A 9,011-nucleotide genomic window follows, 5' to 3' on the forward strand; every position below is an offset into this window, starting at 1 on the left:
AAAGTGAATGTGGGAAGCTGGACACACTGACACGGTGGGGGAAAAAAAGAAGGGGAGAAAAAAAAGTAGAAAAAGTATTTGCTTCAGTTACGATAGCACCCACTACAAACATTGGGGGATTCTTTTTCCTGCTCCCCTTCTGCTGTTTTTCCTTTGTTTCCTGCTTCCTAGCTGTTTCTGCTCGGCAGTTGAGGTCTCCTTGTTTTCCTTATCCTTTAGTGGCTTAACGGCTCCACAGCAGAGCATGAGGGATGAAAGAAGGAAGGAAAGTGCTTGGGCTGCAAGGCAATTTGTTACTTCAACTTTGAGGTATTTCATAACTTGCAGTGAGACTGGGAAGAGAGAGGGAACAAGCTGGGTTTCTTTATTTTTAAATAACCGGTAAAATGAAAGCCCAAACTGTAGGAAATGATATGAGTGCAACAACTGAAATCCAAAGAATACTCATTCAGCAGGCGTCCAACCCTGGCCATGTAAGGAGCAAGGCCCTTGTCTTTTCCTATCCAGATGTGAAAATGTGCTCTGCTCACAGTTCTTCATTATCTGATCAGTTAAACATATATGATGCATCTAAGGTCTTCTTTGGATCTGCCTGTAAGTCCCCGCATATTAGGAATTAGCAACTGATACTAAAGGCAGAATCCACCCTCACAGTAAAGAAAACAAGTTTTAACTATTTGTCCTAAGACACGGTGGCTTCACAAACGCCAATATGCAGGAAAAAAAAGAAAAGTATTACAAGTCAAGAGCCTCTGTTCTTTATTCTTATGTGAAATACATTACATAATAGAAGCAGAACAACTTTTTTCCACAGGTGTTTGTGGCAGTCCTTCCCAAAAGACACTTCAAGTAACCATAATACCGAAACCATAATCTAATCTTTGTATGTGAGTTGCATCAAAAAAAAAGTAAACCACATTTGTTAAGAAAAGCAGTTACAGTGGCTCTTTGTTGCTGTGACAGCATATTGTCATTCTTCAAAAGCCACATGGGGTGGGTATGTATTTATGAGTTTGCGCTCAAAGCCTTCCCCCAGAAAAATGTGCTGGCTTTTAGGCTCTAATCACAATTATTACCTGTGACATTCTTCGAGATTTACCATAGCTTCATGTGTTGAAGTCACACTTCAGAGAAACCACATACCTTGAAAATATCAGAAACTTGAAAATAACACCCCATTCCAGGCAAGATGGACAGCCCTGTGGGGCATCCCAAGTCACAGGGAAGCTGAGTACAGATCAGAGGCAACGTAATTACTGCCAGGCAGAAGGTTCTTTATGCTAGTCCCACAAGCTTCTGACCCATACTGCTGAGGAACTGGAAGACATTCAAGGATAAAAGTGTGGTATTGCTGGGGTTTTATTGTTTTGTTGGGTGACATGCAGGCAGAGCTCACGAACACTAGATGCATTAGCTCTTGTTGGTTAGAAACAGTGCGCTTGAGCCCATCCGGTGCATCGTCGACAGGGAACCCCCTCTTCCCTTCTGCGTTATTATTTGCGGGGTGGTGTTGAATGCAGTCATTCATTATTGAATTTCAGTTAGCTCTGAGTCATATGTGGCATCCAGCATGTCACCTGGGTTTGTGAGGCTCTCCTGAGTCCTGATGCAAGTGCCCTGGAAGGCGGGGAGCCATGCCATTGATTTGAATGGGACTTGAAACAGTCTGCTGGAAGGCAGCAGGTCTACAGATTGTTACTTTCCAAGTATAAACAATTTATTTTAATTAAAAGGCTTTATTTCTTTTCGGCTATATTTGCTTAAATATATAAATAGAATTCAAGCCGTATTTTAAAATGTCTTTTTTAAAAGGACCTTATAATCCTATTATTCCCCTTGCCCAGGATCTCAAAGCTCTGCACACTCTGATAGGTGGTGTTTCACAATACTTTGGTGAGATTGGAATGAATTCCTCTGTGAGGACAAATTGAATATCAGGGCAGGTATGTGACATTTCATATGCACTTCTTCCAATTTAGAGGTAATAGAATTGCAGGACAGGTGAAGCCTGGGCTAGTCATTCTCTGTACTGCAAAATACTAAATTGAATGCTTCCTTTAACATTTTGCTTAAAAGAGTGATTTAGATTATAAAGTTTCACCATCCTTCAGGCAGAATAAATTACTCAAAAACAATACCTCTGACTTTTAGCCACTAGGGATGTGGCAGTAAACATTTTCTGTCATGGACATAATCAAGTAATGCCAAACAGAACTTAATATAGTATCCTGATCTGGCGTACGTTCTGCAGTACAACACCTCCAGACAAAAATTTTGGCAGATTGAGGTAATCATTGTATACTTTGTGCTCCTTGAGACTAATCCTCACCCTTATATCTAGGCCAGCAACACTCTTAGCCATAAGCATGAAAGCAATAATCACTGGGTTCAGTGAATTGATGCATATATGTGAAAATTGAAGTGATATATGAGAAATTTTTATCTGTGATATGGAATTGGATTTTTTTTAGTATAAAGTAAGCTTTTTATAAAAGTTTTAATCTCTAAAAAGGTATAAAACACATCCCTCAATCAATATGGTATTAATTATTGGAATTTATCCTTTCAAAATGCCTATTTACATTAATTAAATAGTTAACCACCCATGTATAAATGCAAGTGTTTGAGATAAGTAACCAAGATACAATGTCTATGTAATTTTAAATATGTATGTTATTTTATTTATGTGGATGACAAAATAAAAAGTTGAAGGGGGGAATTAGTTTTTGACTGAGTCAGTCCCTGGAGTGGTTCATCATGCAGCCACGTGAACGCTAATCTGAGCAAAAAGAAGGGAAGAGCTGGCTCCTTTCAGAAGCAGCTCCACATTACATCCCAGTGAATGATGATGGAAATAAGATTTCTGTAAGAAAAGAAGTCACCAACTTCCTACAAGATTTTGCCCTTAATCTCTCAGAGAAGTTATTTTGAAATGCACCGTTCAATCATAGGTGCTAGTACAATAAACAAGAAAGCAAGAAAAATCTTAACAGTCTTTTGCAGTGCCCGCTGTTGTAAGTGCCTGAGCAATCTTTAATCTTTAGGGTTTTCCATCTGTGACAGACACTCCCAGACTGGGAAGAGTTGCTGTGCTCGTTCAAAAGCCCTAACTATCATACGGACTGCCTGATTGAAGAGCAGAGGTAAATGGCCAGTGGCAGCTTTATTGCAACTCTGTGTAATCATCTTTCAGTTGTTTTCTGAAGTGCACTGGGAAGTTCAGCAGAACAGGAAATTGAAATGAGCTTTTCCATCTTACTTATTGACGAGTGATTTTCTTTCCCAAGTTTATACTTCTCCCAAATCTAAACCTTAAAAAACAGGCGAGGATTTTTAGCCTTCTCCAAATACACCGAGATCTACAGAAAGAATGAGTCTTTACTATCTATCAGGAGTAGTGAGACTTGCATCATCCTTTTGGAGTAGGTCTTCCTTGAGGGGACAAACGTAAGGCAGGCAGCAGAAGGCAATGTAGCACATGCACCAGCTGGGATGGGAAAGCTCAGATAAATTGACTCATAGCTCTTGGTTTGAGTGAGAGGAAGGTAAGATCTGCTTTTATAAATGCAACATATTTCTACAGCTGCAAATTCCTCTTTTCTTTTTACATCTCTGTGGAGCTCACATATCACAGCAGGCTGAAAGTGAGTTTACAGCAAAACAAGACCTTTGCTCTGGGCAGAGAAGACAGAATGCAGAAAATGCAAATATATGTGAAATAATTTCATAAATATCTTTACATTTGTGTTAATTGTACAAATATGGTTTATTTTATCATTCATCTGTTTACTCGGTGATTCTTTGGACTCTGAAGATCTTTTTCATGTAAAGCAACACAAATCTGTGACATTTCATGTCCCAGGTGTCCAGCTTGGGGCAAGTAGAGCTTGTTTATTAAAGGGATAGGAACGTACAGCATTTCTGGAAATCAGAATTGCAACACAGGACTCTTTTGAGATTCCATTTGTTTGAGTATATTTTGAAGTTCAAAGACAAATCCTCTTTTATTGCTACAATGAGATTGATATTCAGAGAAAATTTTACAGACATAGGGCCGGTTATGATCAGTCTTTTTTCCAATACAAAGGAGAGACACTAGACTTCTGCCCCCTTGTGTTGCCCACAAAATTGCCATGGGCTGATTTTGCAATCTGGAAATACCAGGAATCATTCACCAATGACTGTCTTTGCTCCTGCAAAGGCATCATGTCCCCTCTTCACTAGCTAGTATTGACCATCCTAAATGATGTTTAACGCACATGAATGTATCAATGACCAATGGATTTGCCTAAGCCTCAAGGCCTCAGACATCTTCTGAGGGGATGTGCTTCTCCATCTTTTTCCCCCGCCAAAACACAGTCTGTAGGCAGATGACGCAACTAAGTAGTGATAGTTCTATGTCTAAAATATTTAATCAATTGGTTAAATTCTGCTTCTGGAGATTCATTAGCATGAAAGATTAGTAAAAACAAGTAGAAAGTCAGATGGAATATAGTATGACAAGCAAAGGGATTACTGAGGGATGAGTTTTCCAAACTGGTATAAAAGGTACTTTCTTTTGTGAACAAGCACAAGTCACTCTAGAACAAAAAGCACAATACAGACCTTCGGATTGCCTGAAAACTGCTGAAATGGACAGTTCTGTCAGTGACAGGTTTTGAGCAGAAAAATATCAGGTTTGGGGTTTTTTTTTGATTCCTACTAAGACGGCATTGAAATTTTGAATTAAAAAAAAAAAAAAAAAAAAAAGAAAGAATGTTTTTTCTGAAGTCCTGATAAAATATATCAGCCTTTGCCCTAATTTCAGTGCTGCTTAAAAGAATGGCCAGAATTAATTTAGCAGTCTGTTCAATAACTGCTCCTAGTCAGGAAAGCTTTTGTTGCTGATCCAAGATTACCTTATCTTGGGTGGCAAAAAAATCTGCATTTTAAAAATTATTCTGCCTCCCAGGACTTCAAAGAGTTTCCTCCTGTCTGTGACTAACGTTAGCTAAAACACACGCAAAGGTGTTCTTCTATCACTAACAACAAATAATCCAAAGACAGTTCTAACATGAAATGTCTTGCCTAGATTCAACAAGAACAACAAAAATATCACATTGCTCCACACAGAGTCAACACAAATGTAGCTTCTTCGTCTGTGGAGTCTAGATAGTAAAATTCAGGAGCAACGGTGTTGTGCTATGTCCCATGTTTGTTAGAAAAAAATATAAACCTTGCTTACAGATGTAGGTGTAGCCTGTGACAGTTTGCTCACAATTTGCAAAAACACTGAGCTATTTATAAACATATCTGGGTTACGTAATTGCCATTACAGTATTTATGAAAATACTATATATTTAAATACATGTAAAAGAAGAATGTAGGTTCGCTGCACACTGCAGATGACACATTATATAAGCAGGATGACAATCAAATCATAGTAAAGACATTTGTATAAACAAACTGCTAGTTTTCAGTACCTGTTCCACGTACTGCTGCTTCCTAAATTGCCCCTTTGTGCACCAGATGATTGAGAGATCAGGAAGCTCTCTAGCCAGCCAGAAGAGAACCACCTCAGCTCCAGAGGAGCTGGTTAGATCAGTACTCAGCCAGCCCTGCTGGAGGAAGCTGAAATACCCAAGGATACACAAATCCAAAGGGCTCCTAGCACACACCTAAGCTGGCAGCATGAATCCTTCCACTACCCATCCATGCTTCAGTGCAAGAGATCTATCTTTACGTGAACGAAGGTTCTCCGCTTCATCTCTACTCACTTCTGGACACACGGGTGCCAAGCACAGCCCAGGGCCAGAGAAAAAGCATCAGCTGTCAGTCCAGCTGCCATCCATTGCCTTGAGAAATGGGGCTGAGAGCCAGCATGAATTTGGATCCAAGAGCACTTTACAAGAAAATGCCAATGAGGACACTGTAGTAGAGTCACCCAAGGAAGACCTGTACGAAGTCGCGGAGCTGAAAGGCCGTCACACAGGCTGAAAATCCCATCAGCTCTCCGAGAATTCCCTAGATTCTTTGCACAGGGTGTGGACGCTGCAGGACAGGGAATGCACAACACCTCCCCAGCTACCTTCACAGCCCGGCAGCCAGCCCCTGTGCATCAGGAACTGGCCAGAAAGGAAGACCCACTGTTTACCACGGCTGTCCACACGGCACAGCCATGGTGACATGCCACTGCTGGCTCAGCTTGGCATTCCCTCCTCCCCTTCATCCTCAGTGAGGACAGCCTGAGTACCACAAGCGAGCTGCTGTCTACACGGCGGGTGAGGAGGATCCCAAAGTTTGTCCAAAGAATCAATTCCATCTGCATTGCAAAAAGAATCAAAAAACAACTGAAGAAACTTTCTATGTCCAGTATTGCCATGAGCTAAAATAAAAAAAAAAAAAAAATTTTTTGTAAATAGGTGTAAACAGGCTTGGTTTGCCTTCCTTTCCTTTCAGACAATGAATTACCAGTGAAATAGAGGTGACCCACTAAGGGAATCCAAGGCATGCTTTCTCTTTCACTTGTGAGTCTGCAATAGTCATCCATGCTCTAAAAGGGAGAAAACTAGACTGCATTTTAATCTTAATTGTCACAAGAAGTCAAAGCTTCCTGTAAGTGCAAAGGGATTCTTAAGGAAAAACAGAGCTGCCCTCATATCTCACTAACATAGTGAGAATGTATAAATAGTTGCACATAGCAGATAGTTTGTCTCAACACAGCATTGTACTTGTGAGCATCTGGGTACCAACTGCTTGACACGAGAGAGCAACTGAGTGGCTGCTAGCAAAATATTATCCTGCTGTCTACAAAGTAAGCACTGCATTACCCAAAAGCTCTAGTCGGTGCTATTCAAAACTGCCACACCAAAATGGGTGCCCAGGGAAAGAGTTTATTAAACATCACTAAGATTATTTGAGAAGAGAGAGTTTGTTATGTCCTTTTTAATTGGTTCTGTGGTACCTGGCTTTGTGCTTTGAACTCCTGCTGATGGTCCCTACTGTTTAACTAAGAACCTGGACAGGTCCTCACCTTGGCCTGGCCAGTCCCTGGCATGGCTGAACAAAGTTGCATGCCACATTTTGGGAACATGGTGACAGGCTCCCCCCATTTCCTTGGTGGCTCTCCACACTATTTTCTCACTGTGCCATCTGGCTTCAGAGGCACATTGTAAGTGTCCCCCCCCTTTTTTTTCTTTTTCCTGGGAAGCCCTGAGAGATGCTATGGAGACACAGGGGCAGCTCCTTCCCCACCCTTCCTTGAGGAATGCAGTCCCACATTTGATGAAGGAAGCCTTTAGCTATCCCTGGAATTGCCACCATATCAAAAAGCAGGCATGAGCATGGCCAGAAATCACAAACACACCAGTTAGCCAGGGGAAGATCCTCCCCAGAGCTGGCTCTCCCTAAATGCCTGAATGTGTTCTTACAGACACCAGGGGCAGAGGGGCAGTGATCTGGGATGCAAGAAGGTGGAAAGGCATAGAGAAAAAAAAGCCTTTTTTTAGTCTTATTTGCCAAGACACATATCTCCCAACTTCCAACTTCACACTCTCCACAGAATTCCCACTCCTCTCTTTGGTTTCCCATTTATCACAGGCAGCAGTTCATCAGGAACTTCATATCATCCTATCTTGAGTATTTGTGTGTTTTCTGAATTACATATTTGCCCAGCAGGATTACTTCCACAGAGAAGTGTAGATCTCCCTTATGATTCCCAGTCACAGTTCCTCTTCAGGGAAAAAAATTTAGCTGAATGGAATCTTATTTATGTTTTGAAATTTTAAAGGACTAGCAGGGGACTGTTTGCATGAAGACCTTTCTGTTGCCCTGAGCCTAAAGACTACAGAGAACAACCTATCAAAAAACATCAACACCCTACTTGTAAAAAAAGAAAATACTCAAAGCAGTCTTCATGCACTGTTTATATGACTCTGTTAGAGACATACCTGCAGCCCAATTTGGCAGACTTGTAGCTTTCACACATTTTCACTGGAGTATTTTGGATTGCAGAGAATAGCTTTCTTCCTTGGTTTTATGTTGCTTAATCCAGCTCCTCACGAGCACCTCCAGGAAATGGGGGATATTAAATTCATTTTTTCTGCACAGCAGCAGGTCTATCTCTAGGTCAGGTATAAATACAGTGTTTCCTCAAATTCATTCTTGTCCTGTACAAAAAGAAGCGAAACAAAACAAAAAAACCAACCAACCAAACAAACAAAAAATCAAATTAATCAAGCTATCCAAAGAGACCATAAGGGATTTTTTCTTTCAGTATGTCTCTCTTATCCAACTGCCTTCCTTCTCCACAGTGATTTTCTTCTCAGCTTCCTGCATTTTCTACCATTCTGTTCCCTCTTAATAAAAAAATCACAGGCTTTAAGTGGCTCCTCTGCTGAATTTGGAAAAATGAATATTTCAAAGTTAAATGTTATTCAATACTTTTAATTTAATTTTGTGTACATTATTTTAAATGGAAAATGAGTCTTTGGTGTTCCATCACTTAAAAGAAACTGAAAAAACATTCTTGCAGTGAAGAATTTTGTACTTCACTAATACACCAACAGTGTGAAAACATATCTCGGAAGGCGTGAACAGTACTTGTAAAGCCATGCAACTCTCCTCAAATGACACAACATGGTTTTATTTGGCTGAAAATGAAAGAGTAAATGTAAGTTGATCCTGGATACTGTTCCAACACATTATTTAAACAAACTCTGCTTGTTTGCAATTTTCATGACTTTATATGTTTTGTACTTCGACTCTTATAAATGTACTTTGTAAAATGTTCATCTTAATCGTATGCATCCAATTGCACATTGTTGCTATGTCTCCTCAAGTTCTTATGTATCTCTGCATTCCAGTCATCCGGCAAACTAAGCTGTACTGTTAAAATCCCAGATGATGCTCTTGACTTCCACAGGACCCATAACTCTTTCCAAGAATTTTCACTTCAGACACTGATATGAAGGTGAGTCCTTTGGATATATTTCACAGAAGAATGGCAGGGGCTAGCACATTTTTCCACCCAA

This window comes from Falco peregrinus, chromosome 2 (assembly GCF_023634155.1).
Source record: "Falco peregrinus isolate bFalPer1 chromosome 2, bFalPer1.pri, whole genome shotgun sequence".
Classification (NCBI taxonomy): domain Eukaryota; kingdom Metazoa; phylum Chordata; class Aves; order Falconiformes; family Falconidae; genus Falco; species Falco peregrinus.